The following is a 14339-nucleotide window of genomic DNA, read 5'->3' on the forward strand; positions in this document are numbered from 1 at the left end:
CCAGGGCGTTGTCTCACGTATTAGATTATGCTTAAGATACGAATGGGTTTATCAGTCACATCAGAATCCATACATATTGATCCTCCCGTAATAAAATGGTCGGATCTTATCAAACACATCTTTTTTCTTGTGACAATCAAGTCAGCGAAACAGCGTATACACGTCAAGACACTGAATCAAGTTTGCCACAAGAACTCATAAGTTTGGCAGTATTGCTCTGCTGTCAGCAATCATACACCCATTCTATTTTCGTGAGACATGTGCAGGCACCTGTTCATCTACTGTTCTATCACTATGAATTAGTTTATCTATTATCAATAAGGATACTTCTACAACTACTATCAAACTATGTTCGGACATCTTATGTTGTCAGTTGCTATATTTGAATAAGTGGGTAGCTACTGACAAGCATTAAGCATGTCACACAGCCCAAACATATAACATTTCAGGACACACCACACAGTTAACAACCTCAGTGAAGCGTGTCAAAGCCCAAACATGTAACATTCAACAGGACAATTACACAACACATTCAAATCAAACAGTCAGACAACATACAAGAACATATACCCCAGCCGGCATTGCTCCCTGCCTATTTTCCTACAGCTCACTATGTGTGCGCACACCTTTATTCACAAACTCTTCAACTTATACTCTTTTACCGAAGCTGCTACAGCTCGATTGGCCGAATACCCTTAAATCCTATTTCGGTGAATTTGACATCTGCCTTACATGTAACAGATTAGCGGTTTAGCAGTTTTAATTTAGTTTGAGTGAAGGAATTCATTTTATAGCAAAATCCGAAATCGTGAAGAACTCATGAAAGTAAGCTTATTCTCGGATTCCTGAAACTTTAGATTTGCTCTTTCTTTTACTGCAAAGTACAACGTTGTTTTTTTTGTTTAAATCTTTCTAGACATGGTAAATATTAAGGACAAAGCAGTTTTAACATAGTTTGAGTGAAGGAATCCATTTTATAGATAAAATCCCAATAAGATTTCTTTTGCACAGACAGAAAGGGCTTCACCCGCAAAGGTAAAGCCTGCCAAAAATAGAAACAACTCATTAGTGCTAATCTCCACGGAAGTCTTTAGGAAAAGGCGAAAGACTTGTACGTTATGAAGAGAAACCAGAGTACGATTATCCGTCACTGCGGGAGCAGGGCATCAGGCTAGTTGGCAAAGCCACCTTCACCATGGTGAGCTTTGCTTGGTTGAGACGCTTGCTCCCCCCCTTGCTCCTCGGCTGACCAAGTGGGAACAATCGGACCCTATTCGATGGCTGTCTTGTCTTTTACTCTGTGCAAAAGACAAGGCAGCCACAAACACCACGGGAACACCGTACTGAGGCTTTGTTCTGACCGCTCATTCGGTGTCGCGTTTCTCTCAAGCAATTCTCCTGGTTAGCCCGCACTCGGCTCGCTCCCAGAGCCGTGTTAAAGTCTACTTCGCATTCACTCTCTTTTCTCAACAGACTAAAAGGAAGTTTCATCTTTGTCTCCCTGAAACTTCCATCCTGCACCGCTGTTTGCTTTTTCACAAGAGCGCACCGTTCCCAGCGGCACTGCAGTACCGGGTAGATGCTTGGAATGAATGGAGCAAGCTTCTTTTTCAAGTCCTATTGCTAAAACTCCATTTAATTTGTAGTCCTCGTATAGAGGACATATCAGATATTAAACTGATAAGAACAGATACTACACTTGATCTCAGCCAAAAGGCTGAGAAGCGATAACTGTCCACTGGTTCACGTCAGAGGGCCCTTCCTGGCACAATGCGCACTTGTAGCGGTGTTCTTTTTATGGCCATAGGTGGCCAGAGTGTCACTTTGCACCTCCGCCCACCCGCTGCACTGAGCACTCTTCAGCCCTTTTAAATGGTATAAATTTACACTCCCGCTCGCTCCAGCTAGCACCATTCAAGCAACAACTTTGCGCTCCAGCTTCGAACATCGGCACAGTCGCAACAAGTAAGGCGACTCTACTCAGAGAAGTCACTCTGCACAGTAACAAGATTTCTTTTGCACAGACAGAAAGAGCTTCATCCGTAAAGGTAAAGCCTGCCAAAAATAGAAACAAGGCTAGAAAAGGCTCGAAAGCCCGACTATACACCATCAAAAGCGGGAGTGGAGGTGTTCAGCTGCAAGAAGGTGTGAATGTCCACCAATAATTACTGAAAAATGGGTAAGAAAAGGTGCGAATGCCCAACCATACATCATCAAAAGCAGGAGTGGATGTGTTCGGCTACAAGAATGTCCGACCATAGTTTGTAAAAGGCGGGTAAGAAAAGGTTCCAATGCCCGAACATACACCATCAAAAGAGGGAGCGGAGGTGTTCGGCTGTAAGAAGGTGTGAATGTCCGACTATAGTTGGTAAAAAGCGTGCAAGAAAAGGTTCGAATGCCCAAATATATACCATCAAAAGCGGAAGCAGAGGTGTTCGGCTGAGAGATGGTGTGAATGTCCATCAATAATTGCTAGAAAACATGAAAGAAAATTTTCGAAAATCATACCGCACATGATCATAAGTAGGAGAGGAGGTGTTCAGCTGCAAGAAGGTGTGAATGTCCACCCATAATTCCTAAAAAATGGGTAAAAAAAAGGTGCGAATGCCCAGCCATACATCATCAAAAGCAGGAGTGGATGTGTTCGGCTATAAGAAGGTGTGAACGTCCAACCAAAGTTTTTAAAAAGCAGTTAAGAAAAGGTTCGAATATCCAACCAAACATAATCAAAAGCGGGAGCAGAGCTGTTCGACTGCAAGTAGGTGTGAATGTCAGATCATAATTTGCAAAAAGCTGATGAGAAAGGGTGAGAATTCCCGACTATACACCATCAAATGCGGGAGCGGAGTTTTTCGGCTGTGAGTAGGTGTGAATCTCCGACTAAAGTTCAAATATATTAACAAAAGCGGGAGGAGAGGTCTTCGGATGAGAGTGGTTGAGAATTTCCAACCATAATCTATAAAATGCGGTGAAAAAAAAGGTGTGATAGAAAACTAAAAGGTGGAGCGGAAGTGTTCGGCTGCAAGAAGGTGTGAATGTCTGACTATATTTGGTGAAAAACAGGTGACGCAAGGTCTGAATGCCCAACCTTACATCATCAAAAGCGAGATCAGAGGTGTTTGGCTGCAAGAAGGCCATAGTTTGCCAAAAGCGGGTAAGGTGCGAATGACCGACTAAATATCAACAAAAGTGGGGGCGGAGGTCTTCGGAAGCAAGTGGGTGTGCATATCCCACCATACAACTATGGTGGAGAGGAAGCTGTGAATGGCCGACCATAGTTTGCAAAAAGCTGGTGAGAAAAGGTGCGAATGTCCAACCATACATGATCAAAACAGGGAGCGGAGGTGTTTGGCTGCGACAAGGTGTGAATGTCCACCCATAATTAATGAAAAGCGGGCAACAAGTAGGTTTGAATGCCCAACCATACATCATCAAAAGCAGGGGTGGATGTGTTCGGCTACAAGAAGGTTTGAATGTGCGAGCATAGTTGGTAAAAAGCGGGTAAGAAAAGGTTAAAATACCCGACTGTACACAATCAATAGCGGGAGCGGAGTTGTTCGGCTATTAAAAGGTGGGAAAGTCCGACCATGGTTTGTAAAAAGTGGGTAAGAAAAGGTGCGAATGCCCGACAATGTATGATCAAAAGAGGGAGCGGAGGTTTTCGGGTGCAAGAAGGTCTGAATGTCCAACCATAATATGTAAAAACCGGGGAAGAAAAGGCTCGAAAGCCAGACTATACACCATCAAAACTGGGAGCGGAGGTGTTCAGCTGCAAGAAGGTCTGAATGTCCATCAATAATTGCTAGAAAACACGAAAAAAAAATTTCGAATATCAAACCGCACATGATCATAAGCGGCAGTGGATGTGTTCGGCTATCTAGGGCAATCTAAGACCAAAACGAAGATAATTCCCTAAGCCAGTGTATCTTTTTCAACATATTTGTTTGGATTTCATTATTTCATTATTGTGTAGATTTCATTGAACTAAATTAATGTTAAGGGAAACGAATCTGCTGAGTGACAACAGAGGTTTTTACCAAATGGACTGAAATATTTCCATGTGCACAAGCAGGTGCACTCTCAGTAGCAAAAGCACGGGTAAAATAAATCATTTCTAGATTTGAAATTCCTGAAAAGATCTTCAGTGATAATTTGACACACTTTGTAAACAATGTCATCTCACTGATGGCAAAAAAACTTAAAATAGACCTTAGAAACCACTGTGCATATCATCCACAATCAGCAGGTTTCGTGGAGAGACACAATGGAATAATTAAGTCAAGACTGAAAAAAATCATGGAAGAAATGGGAAATATTGGGTTTACTGTTTACCATCCTAAAAATGCATTCTCCAACTAGCACAAGATGAACTCCATTTGAGAAAACCAAATGGACTGAAATATTTCCATGTGCACAAGCAGGTGCACTCTCAGTAGCAAAAGCACAGGTAAAATAAATAATTTCTAGATTTGAAATTCCTGAAAAGATCTTCAGTGATAATTTGACACACTTTGTAAACAATGTCATCTCACTGATGGCAAAAAAACTTAAAATAGACCTTAGAAACCACTGTGCATATCATCCACAATCAGCAGGTTTCGTGGAGAGACACAATGGAATAATTAAGTCAAGACTGAAAAAAATCATGGAAGAAATGGGAAATATTGGGTTTACTGTTTACCAATCTAAAAATGCATCCTCCAACTAGCACAAGATGAACTCCATTTGAGAAAAGGTATGGAAGACCATTTGTACTCCTACAGTCAAAACACAGTCATCAACTGACATGATGAAGAAAAAAAGAAAAAGAGAAGAAACCTTAGCAGAATACAAATATTAACAAGTAGAGAGATCTCTTCTGTTTAGTCTGTTCCAGGTGAACCGGTGAAGGAATCTCTGAAGACAGTAAAACCCGGGGACTGGATCGTCATCAAAGTTATAAAGAAAAAGAACTGGTCCAGCCCAAGGGGGGAAGGTCCATTTCAGGTACTACTTACATCACCCACAGCAGCTGAAAGACTTCTTGGATTCATTTATCACATTGTACCACGACCTTCAGAAGTAGGGAAAGATTAGTTACCCACCACTGTTTTCTGAGGCAAAAGTCTGACTACAAAGGGGAATTCTCTCAACAAGAGGGGGTTCATCTCAACCTCAGTGAAGAAAACAACGGCTAACATGAGAACATAGGGTGTGACTAAAATAAGACAAAGGACGTGGCATCCATTCAGATTACCAGGATTTTGTGGGTTAAGAGGAACCAGCTGTGTATTATTAATTACTCTTATTATAGTATTCCCAATTTTATGGTATGAAGCATGGATTAGCAGAAATAAAGATGATGCAGGACAGAGTACCACCACTGTCCCCTTGACATAGAAAGTGCCACACTAGTAATAACATTTATTTAAACTTGGAGATAAATGGAGAAAATAATCTCATATACAATAGCTGAGACAGAAAAAACAAAAAACTTTTGAAGACACGATTAAAACAACATTTAGAACATACAATAAGCTTAAAAGGAGTGACAAAGCTGCAACTGCGAAGGCATAGAAGTCTAATTAAAAACAGGAGCAGTAGGACAGACTTTTGTGAAATCTGAGTAAGCTCTGGGAATCAAATTTAGATAATGATCAGACTTGGCCTTTCTTATTTCTGCTGTACATTTATTTCTAAGCTTCCTAAAAGCAAGGCAATGACCCGGGTCCCTCATATGCCCAGCTAGCATCCAAGGTTTATTTATTTTTTAAGTAAAGAAGACAGCAGCTGATGTGAGAGAGAGTGAGGAGATGTGAGAGAGAGTGGGAGATGTGAGCGAGAGTGATGCTGTAGTGTCGCGAGATTGTGTGAGACTATCGGCAGATTCCAACAAGGCGCGCCTCAAATAGAGCAAACAATATATTAAGATTATAATTACGCCAATAACTACTGTTTAAATAAATATATTATTGGGTGAAACAAAAACAACACACTGGAGTACAGTGAAGAAAGCCTGGAGAGCCTCACGGATTTCATCGACGAGTGTTTTGACAGGATCGTCATGGGGAAAACTAACCAAACCCCATCTGCTAGTAGCAAGGCTTCAACCTCAAAGAGAAGCCGTAATGAAGAGTCACCCGGAGCGACGTCTCCAGCTGGTAATGATTCTACGGACATTTTGACATCAATAGATAAGAAACTATCCAGCTTCGACGCCCGTATGTCTCTGTTAGAAATTCTACACAGAGAGTTCCAGGCATTACGGGAGCCATTGGAGTTCAGCCAGCAACAGGTGCAGACGCTGGCTGCAGAAAACGCAGGAATGAGCCGGATCTCTGATGAGAACAAAAGGATGAAAGAATCAATTATTGATCTCCAGGCTCGTAGTATGAGGGACAATCTAGTGTTTTCTGGAATCCCGGAGCAAGAAGACGAGGATCCTGAACTCGCAGTGAAAAACTTCATCCAAAATCAGCTGAAACATCCAGGAGATGTAGTGAAAAACATTACTTTTCACCGAGTCCACCGCCGACCGAGACCGATTGTGGCCAAGTTCGAGCATTTCCAACAGAAGGTCCAGGTGAGGGGCAGCGGCAGGGAGCTGAGAGGAACGGACTTCAGCGTCAACGACCAGTTTCCCAAAGAAATCCTGGAAAAACGCAGGGTTCTGTTCCCCATCCGGAGAAAGTTCATGGAAGGAGCCTCCCGAGCTGTCATCGCGGTGGATAAATTATTCATCAACGGACAGCTTTACCGCGACCAGGAAACCACTCCTTGGCTCTTCTAAACTCCATTTGATCTGTATTCGTTAACTTGTATGAATCATTTAATTGCAGATGACATATAAGTAAGATGAAATAATCTATCCAATTCACAGTTATCTATCAAGGCAAAATATATAGCTCACTGCCAGTCTCACCAGCACAAGATATATGCAGTTCATATTTGTTTATTTGGGTATGTTTTTTTGTTTTTGTTTTTGCTTTTTCTATCTCACACTCTATCTTTTTCACTGTTTTTCTATTCTGTCTTTCTTCCCCAACCCGCTGCGTTTCCACCTTAATAAGTAATGTTAACAAGCACGGCGCACATGGAGTTTTGAGCAGAGCACATAATCAAGTTCCACACAGCATCGACAGCGCAAGTACATATTGTAGCAAGCTCATACTGACAACTGAAACACCATCATGGAAGCATATATGCACACACACGCACGGGATGCTTTTAGCAAGCATCCAGCACTCACTGCGTTAGTCTGAGCATGTCCACGCTGAGGTTTATCTCATGGAATGTGCATGGAGCTGGGTCCAGGGAGAAGAGATTAAAAATCTCCAATAAATTGAAGGATTTACAGGCGGACATTGTTTTATTACAGGAGATTCATTTATCAAAGACTGTAGCTGATCTTCTCACCACAGCACAGTTTCCTCATGTGTACTCAGCCTGTTACAACTCCAGACAAAGAGGTGTAGCCATTCTGATAAATAGAAGAGTAAATTTCACCGTAAACAACACAGTTATAAATCCAGAAGGTAGATTTCTAATAGTTAATTTATCTATTCAAAATATGAATTTATGCATTGCAAATATATATGGTCCAAATGTGGATGACCCCTCATTTTTTCACTCCTTTTTCACTTCACTCTCTGATCACTCAGATAACACACTCATCATAGGAGGGGACTTTAACATGATATTAGACTCAGGAGTAGACAGACTCAGTACTTCAGGAAGTCAGCGGAACTGGCAGTCCACGAATATTGTTAAACAGTATATGAAAGATTTTGGTCTTTGTGATGCTTGGCGCTCCCACCACCCCACTCTTAGAAAATACACCTTCTTCTCACCGGTACACCACTCATATTCAAGAATAGATTATTTCTTAGTTAGCAGTTCCTTGATGAGGGATATTTCAGACACCAAAATCCACCCCATCACTATCAGTGATCACGCTCCAGTTTCTATCACACTGAAGAATAACAGAGTTACAACACCAGCTAGGAATTGGAGATTTAATACATCATTACTAAAAGACCCTGATTTTATCAATTATTTCAAAAGGGAATGGTCTGTATATTTAGAAAATAATGACCTGCCAGGAATGTCAGCTTGTACTCTCTGGGAAGCTGGAAAAGCAGTTATGAGAGGCAAAATAATCTCTTTTTTATCAAATAAGAAAAAGAGGGAAAGTTCAAGGATATCAGATTTAGAACTCAGGATTAAATCATTAGAAATTGTCTACAGTACCTCCAAAGAGGAACACATACTGAATGAACTAAGAAAAGCTAAACTTGAATTAAACAAAATTATTGATAAACAAACACAGTTTCTGATACAAAGACTTCGCTTGGAGAACTTTGAGCACGGCAATAAATCTGGAAGGTTCCTAGCTAACCAACTAAAGAGAAACAAAGAGAAAACAACAATCACTTCTGTTAAAGACTCAAAAGGAAATGTCACCCATGACCCCGATGTAATCAACAATGCTTTTAGGGACTTCTATAAAACCTTATATTCATCACAAAATGATCCATCAGACAGTAACATAGATCAGTTTCTAAGTAATATCAACCTTCCAAAATTACAAACCGAACAGGCAATGGCTCTGGATTCACCTCTTTCAATAGGAGAACTCCATGAAGCCCTTCAACATATGCCTAGTAACAAAGCCCCGGGTCCAGATGGTTTTCCAGCAGAGTTCTATAAAGAATTTCGGACTGTTTTGGCACCTGCATTTCACAAAATGGTATTATAAGTTAAGCAGAATGGCAGATTATCTCTGCTAACATTATCTTGCTACAGAAACCAGGAAAAGACCCCATACTTCCATCAAGCTACCGCCCAATAACTCTAATAAATACAGACCTCAAAATAATTTGTAATGCCCTTGCCAAAAGAATGGAAAAAATATCTCCACTTATAATACATCCTGACCAGACAGGTTTTATAAAGGGTAGACACTCATCCACTAACACTCGCAGGCTAATTAATATCATAGACTATTCTACCATCAACAACCTGGAAACCACAATAGTCTCTCTAGATGCAGAAAAAGCCTTTGATCGAGTGAACTGGAAAATTTTATTCGCAGCATTAAACAAATTTGGGTTTGGGTCACACTTCATCAACTGGATAAGGATACTATATAGCTCCCCAAATGCGTGTGTCAGGACAAATGATCAAACCTCTCCAAGCTTCAGTCTGCAGAGAGGTACAAGACAGGGTTGCCCACTTTCTCCCTCACTTTTTGCTATTTTCATCGAATCTTTAGCAGCTGCTATCAGACAAGATAGAAATATTAAAGGCATCCAACCCCAAAATATTGAGCATAAAATAAGTCTTTATGCTGATGATGTTTTACTTTTCCTTCAGAACTCTCAAACGTCTCTCACTCACACGATCACACTCATGAATAAATTCTCAGCACTTTCTGTCACACCGTAATGAAGTGCGGGCCCCGGTGCGGTCACAGAGTCAGGAGAACAAGAACTCTTAGTTCAAACAAAAGTTTATTGGTTAACAGAAAATCTCACACAGAGGAAAAACCTGGCCTGGTGAGCAGGGAAGTCGGCCTGCGGGACCGGAACAAAAAACCAAGGTAATCCAAGAACTGAAAATAATCCACAAAACACCAAGGGTCAGGATCCAGGTTGTGAACCAAACAGGCATAACAAATACATTAACACACGAGCAAAGAAAGGCGGAGAAGACCAGGTATTTAAACTAACGGGGCAATCAAGGGAAGATGGAACACAGGTGAGTTACAAACCAGGTGTCACAGCTGTGGCTGTGACAGTACCCCCCCTCCGACGACCGCCTTTAGGCGGCCCACCAGGCTTGTTAGGGTGGGTTCTGTAGAAGTCGGTGATGAGGGCATGGTCCAGAATAAATCGACGTGGAACCCAAGAACGCTCCTCCGGCCCATAACCCTCCCAGTCAACCAAATACTGGAAACTCCTGCCACGACGTCTGACATTCAGAATTCGATTAACTGAGTAAGCAGGATGGCCATCCACGACCAGGGGGCGAGGAGGAGGTTCAGCTGGAGGACCAAGTGCACAAGAGGTGACTGGCTTTAAGAGGGACACATGAAACGTGGGGTGTACCTTAAGGGAGTCTGGGAGCTTAAGGCGCACAGCCGAGGCATTAATGATTCTGACCACTGGAAAAGGACCAATGAAACGAGGGGCCAGCTTACGGGAATCTACCTGCAAAGGCAGGTCCCTGGTGGATAACCACACCATCTGCCCAGGCTGATAATTAGGAGCGGGCGAACGCCGACGGTCCGCCAACAGTCGGTTCCGGGCAGCGGACCTAACTAAAGCAGCCCGAGCCTCCCGCCACACTCTGCGAACTCGTTGCAAGTGTTCCTGAACAGAAGGGACGGACACATCATCCTCCTGGGAAGGGAACAAAGGGGGTTGAAAATCATACATTACCATGAATGGCGACATACCAGTAGCAGATGTGGAGAGACTGTTATGAGCATACTCCACCCACGGTAGCTGAACACTCCAGGAGGATGGGTTACGTGCACACACACATCTTAAAGCGGCCTCCAGGTCCTGGTTAGCCCGTTCTGTCTGGCCGTTCGACTGAGGATGGTACCCAGACGATAGACTAACCCTCGCCACAGAACGCTCGCCAAACCTGGGAAGAAAACTGGGGTCCCCGATCAGAAACGATGTCCATGGGGATACCATGGAGACGAAAAACATGATGAACCAAGAGCTCAGCAGTCTCCAGAGCAGAAGGGAGCTTTGACAGTGGTACCAAATGCACAGCCTTAGAAAAACGATCGACAATAGTAAGGATGACAGAGTTACCTGCAGAAGGAGGCAGACCAGAGACAAAATCCACCGCGATGTGAGACCACGGCCTTGAGGGAATGGGGAGAGGGTTCAGCAAGCCAGCGGGCCGTTGGTGCGAGGCCTTCCCTCGGGCACAGACGGAGCACGCTGCCACAAACTGATTGGTGTCACGGACCAGCGTGGGCCACCAGAACCGCTGTCGAATAAGCTCAAGTGTGCGTGCCGCCCCAGGATGGCAGGCCAATCCGGAGGAGTGCCCCCACTGCAGCACCTGAGACCTAATGTTCTCTGGAACGAACAAAGAGTTAGGTGGTCCGACCTCTGGACGGGGACAACGGGAAAGGGCCCTCTTAACCTGCTGCTCAACCTCCCAATGGACCGCTCCCACAAAACAGCTTGGAGGGAGCACAGGCTCAGAGGGATCAGTCAATGGCTGTCTCTCTGTCTGACGGGAAAGGGCATCAGGCTTTAAATTACGGGAACCAGGTCTATAAGAGAGAGTAAAATTAAATCTGCCTAAAAAAAGTGCCCATCTGGCCTGTCGAGAATTGAGACGTTTGGCTTGCTGAAGGTAGGCCAAGTTCTTATGGTCCGTCCAAACCACAAATGGAATTTCTGCTCCCTCCAGCCAGTGTCTCCACTCCTCTAATGCCAGAACGACTGCTAAAAGCATCATAGTTGCGCTCAGCTGGAGACAGCCGGCGAGAAAAATAAGCACACGGATGCAACTTCTCTTGTGAGATCTGCGAAAGCACTGCTCCCACACCACTGTCAGAGGCATCCACCTCCACTACGAACTGCTTAGAGGTATCAGGGTGGATGAGAACAGGCGCAGAGGAAAACAGATCTTTAAGTCTGGAGAATGCCTGGGCAGCTTCAGAGGTCCAGGTAAAAGGGCTGGAGATGGAGGTAAGTTGGGTGAGTGGAGCAGCCACCTTACTAAAATTCCTAATAAAGCGCTGGTAAAAATTAGCAAAACCAAGGAAACACTGAAGTTGCTTGCGGTTCTCAGGTACTGGCCACTCAACCACCGCCCTTACCTTGGCTGGATCAGAGCGAATCTGACCTCTTTCAATGACAAAGCCCAAAAAAGAGACTGACTGGACATGAAACTCGCATTTCTCAGCCTTGACAAATAATCTGTCCTCAAGCAATCTTTGGAGAACTAATCTGACATGTTTGCTATGTTCCTCCAGTGTGCTAGAAAAAACTAAAATGTTGTCCAGATAAACAAAAAAAAAACGGTTGAGCGTGTCACGGAGTACATCATTAACTAAGGATTGAAAAACTGCCGGTGCATTAGTTAACCCAAAAGGCATGACCAAGTACTCAAAATGGCCAAGAGGTGTGTTGAACGCCGTTTTCCACTCATCCCCCTCACGAATACGGACAAGATGGTATGCATTCCGAAGATCTAGTTTGGAGAAGACAGTGGCTTGATGAAGGGAGTGAAAAGCTGAATCCAATAGTGGCAGGGGATATTTATTCTTGACAGTGATAGCGTTCAGACCACGGTAGTCAATGCAGGGGCGCAAGGTCTTGTCTTTCTTAGACACAAAAAAAACCCCAGCACCTACAGGGGAGGAAGAGGGGCGAATGATACCTGCTGCCAATGACTCCTGTATGTACCTCTCCATAGTCTCTCTCTCGGGACGGGAGAGGTTGTAAAGGCGGCTGGAGGGGAGAGGGGACCCAGGCAGTAAGTCTATGTGGCAGTCATAGGGACGGTGTGTTGGGAGAGAGAGAGCTTGATGTTTGCTAAATACCTCAGCCAAGTTATGATAACAAGGAGGAACCCCAGAAAGATCAGGAGAGACGGAAGGAACTATGGCAGGAGGACTCAAGGCTGGAACAGCAGATCTAAGACAATTATTGTGGCATGCTACACTCCAACTAATGATTGTGCTCTGTGTCCAGTCAATGTTGGGATTGTGCAGTCTAAGCCAGGGGAGACCTAAAACCACAGGAGTATGAGGAGCAGGCATAATAAAAAAACTGATAAGCTCATGGTGGTTACCAGAGATAAGTAGAGATAAAGGTACAGTCTGGTGAGAAATTACAGACAACAACCTACCGTCTAGAGCATTTACCTTACGAGGTGCTGTAAGTGACACAACAGGAATATTATGTAGTTTAACAAAATCTGCGGCAATAAAATTCTCATCTGCCCCAGAATCCACAAACGGGTTTATAGCCACCTCCTTAGAGTCACAAAACAAAACGGCAGACAACTGAGTACGTGTGGAAGGGAAAAAACCTGAATCTTGGCTCACCTGAGGAGGCCTACCTAGGCTTTTGGCAGATTGGGGCAGTTCTCTAAACGTGGCCGGGTTGGCCGCAATAAAAACAAAGCCTCGCCTGAAGTCTTCGTTGACGCTCATTCGGAGTCAATCTGGCTCGTCCAAGCTGCAAGGGTTCAGGAGGGGGCAGGACAACAGGAGTGTGAGCACCTGCTGGAGTGGACACCTCCACCTGTTGGCCAGAGGCAGAAGCAAACAACGGGGTACAGGCGGGAGCGATGCAGCTCCGGTCACGCTCTCGGCGTCTCTCTCGCACGCGGTTGTCCAACCGCCTCGCAAGGTCTATTAAATCGGCCAGGGATTCTGACTCATCCCGAGCCGCCAGCTCATCCCTCAAATTGTCATTCAGGGAGCGAAGAAATATTCCCTTCAAAACAGCATTATCCCAGCCGCTCTCCGTCGCCAGTGTGGAGAACTCCATAGCGTGGTCGGCTACTGACCTGGAGCCTTGGCGCAGTGAGAGCAATCGGTTGCCCGCCTCTTTACCACGAACAGGATGGTCGAAGACCCCTCTCATCTCCGCCACGAACCGCCGGTAGGAGGAGCAGAGCTGGGGGTTGCCCTCCCACGTAGCCAGCCCGTCCGGAGAGGAGGCTGGTGATATACGCCACTTTGGCGCGGTCCTCCTGGTACATCCGAGGCTGCAACTCAAACACCAGAGCGCACTGGAGGAGGAAACGTCCACAGGCTCCCACGTCCCCGCCATAACGCTCCGGCGTCGGGAGATGGGGCTCAGGAAGAGGGGGCGTTGGTGGCAGAACAGCGACAGGTGGCGGATAAGCAGCACACAGTTCCAGTCTCTGAGAGAGGGAGGCGACGCTAGAAGTCAAGGACCCCAACGCCTCCATAATGTCCTTGAGGTCCTGGGCATGCTGTCCCAATAAAGAGCCCTGGGCTGTCAGCGCCTGGTGAATCGACTCTGGATCCGCGGGGTCCATTTGGCTCGTGTGTTCTGTCACACCGTAATGAAGTGCGGGCAAAAATGGGTAAAAAAAGGTGCGAATGCCCAGCCATACATTATCAAAAGCAGGTGTGAATGTCAGATCATAATTTGCAAAAAGCTGATGAGAAAGGGTGAAAATACCCGAATATTCACCATCAAATGCGGGAGCGGAGGTGTTCGGCTGCAAAAAGGTGTGAATGTCCATCAATAATTGCTAGAAAACATGAAAGATAATTTTCGAAAATCAAACCACACATGATCATAAGTGGGAGAGGAGGTGTTCAGCTGCAAGAAGGTGTGAAT

At 44.6% G+C, this 14339-nt stretch overlaps 2 non-coding genes across 2 annotated transcripts; both read right to left on the reverse strand.

Annotated features, from left to right (window-relative positions):
* Positions 1–1024: 1024 nt before the first annotated feature.
* LOC140269547 (U5 spliceosomal RNA) lies at positions 1025–1138 on the reverse strand. Its single transcript, XR_011907645.1, has one exon. It is a non-coding gene; the product is annotated as a U5 spliceosomal RNA (small nuclear RNA).
* A 400-nt stretch (positions 1139–1538) lies between these two features.
* On the reverse strand, positions 1539–1729 carry LOC140269535 (U2 spliceosomal RNA). Its single transcript, XR_011907633.1, has one exon. It is a non-coding gene; the product is annotated as a U2 spliceosomal RNA (small nuclear RNA).
* Positions 1730–14339: the final 12610 nt, after the last annotated feature.

This window comes from Leuresthes tenuis, unplaced genomic scaffold (assembly GCF_036924035.1).
Source record: "Leuresthes tenuis unplaced genomic scaffold, fLeuTen1.0.hap1 SCAF_14, whole genome shotgun sequence".
Taxonomy (NCBI): domain Eukaryota; kingdom Metazoa; phylum Chordata; class Actinopteri; order Atheriniformes; family Atherinopsidae; genus Leuresthes; species Leuresthes tenuis.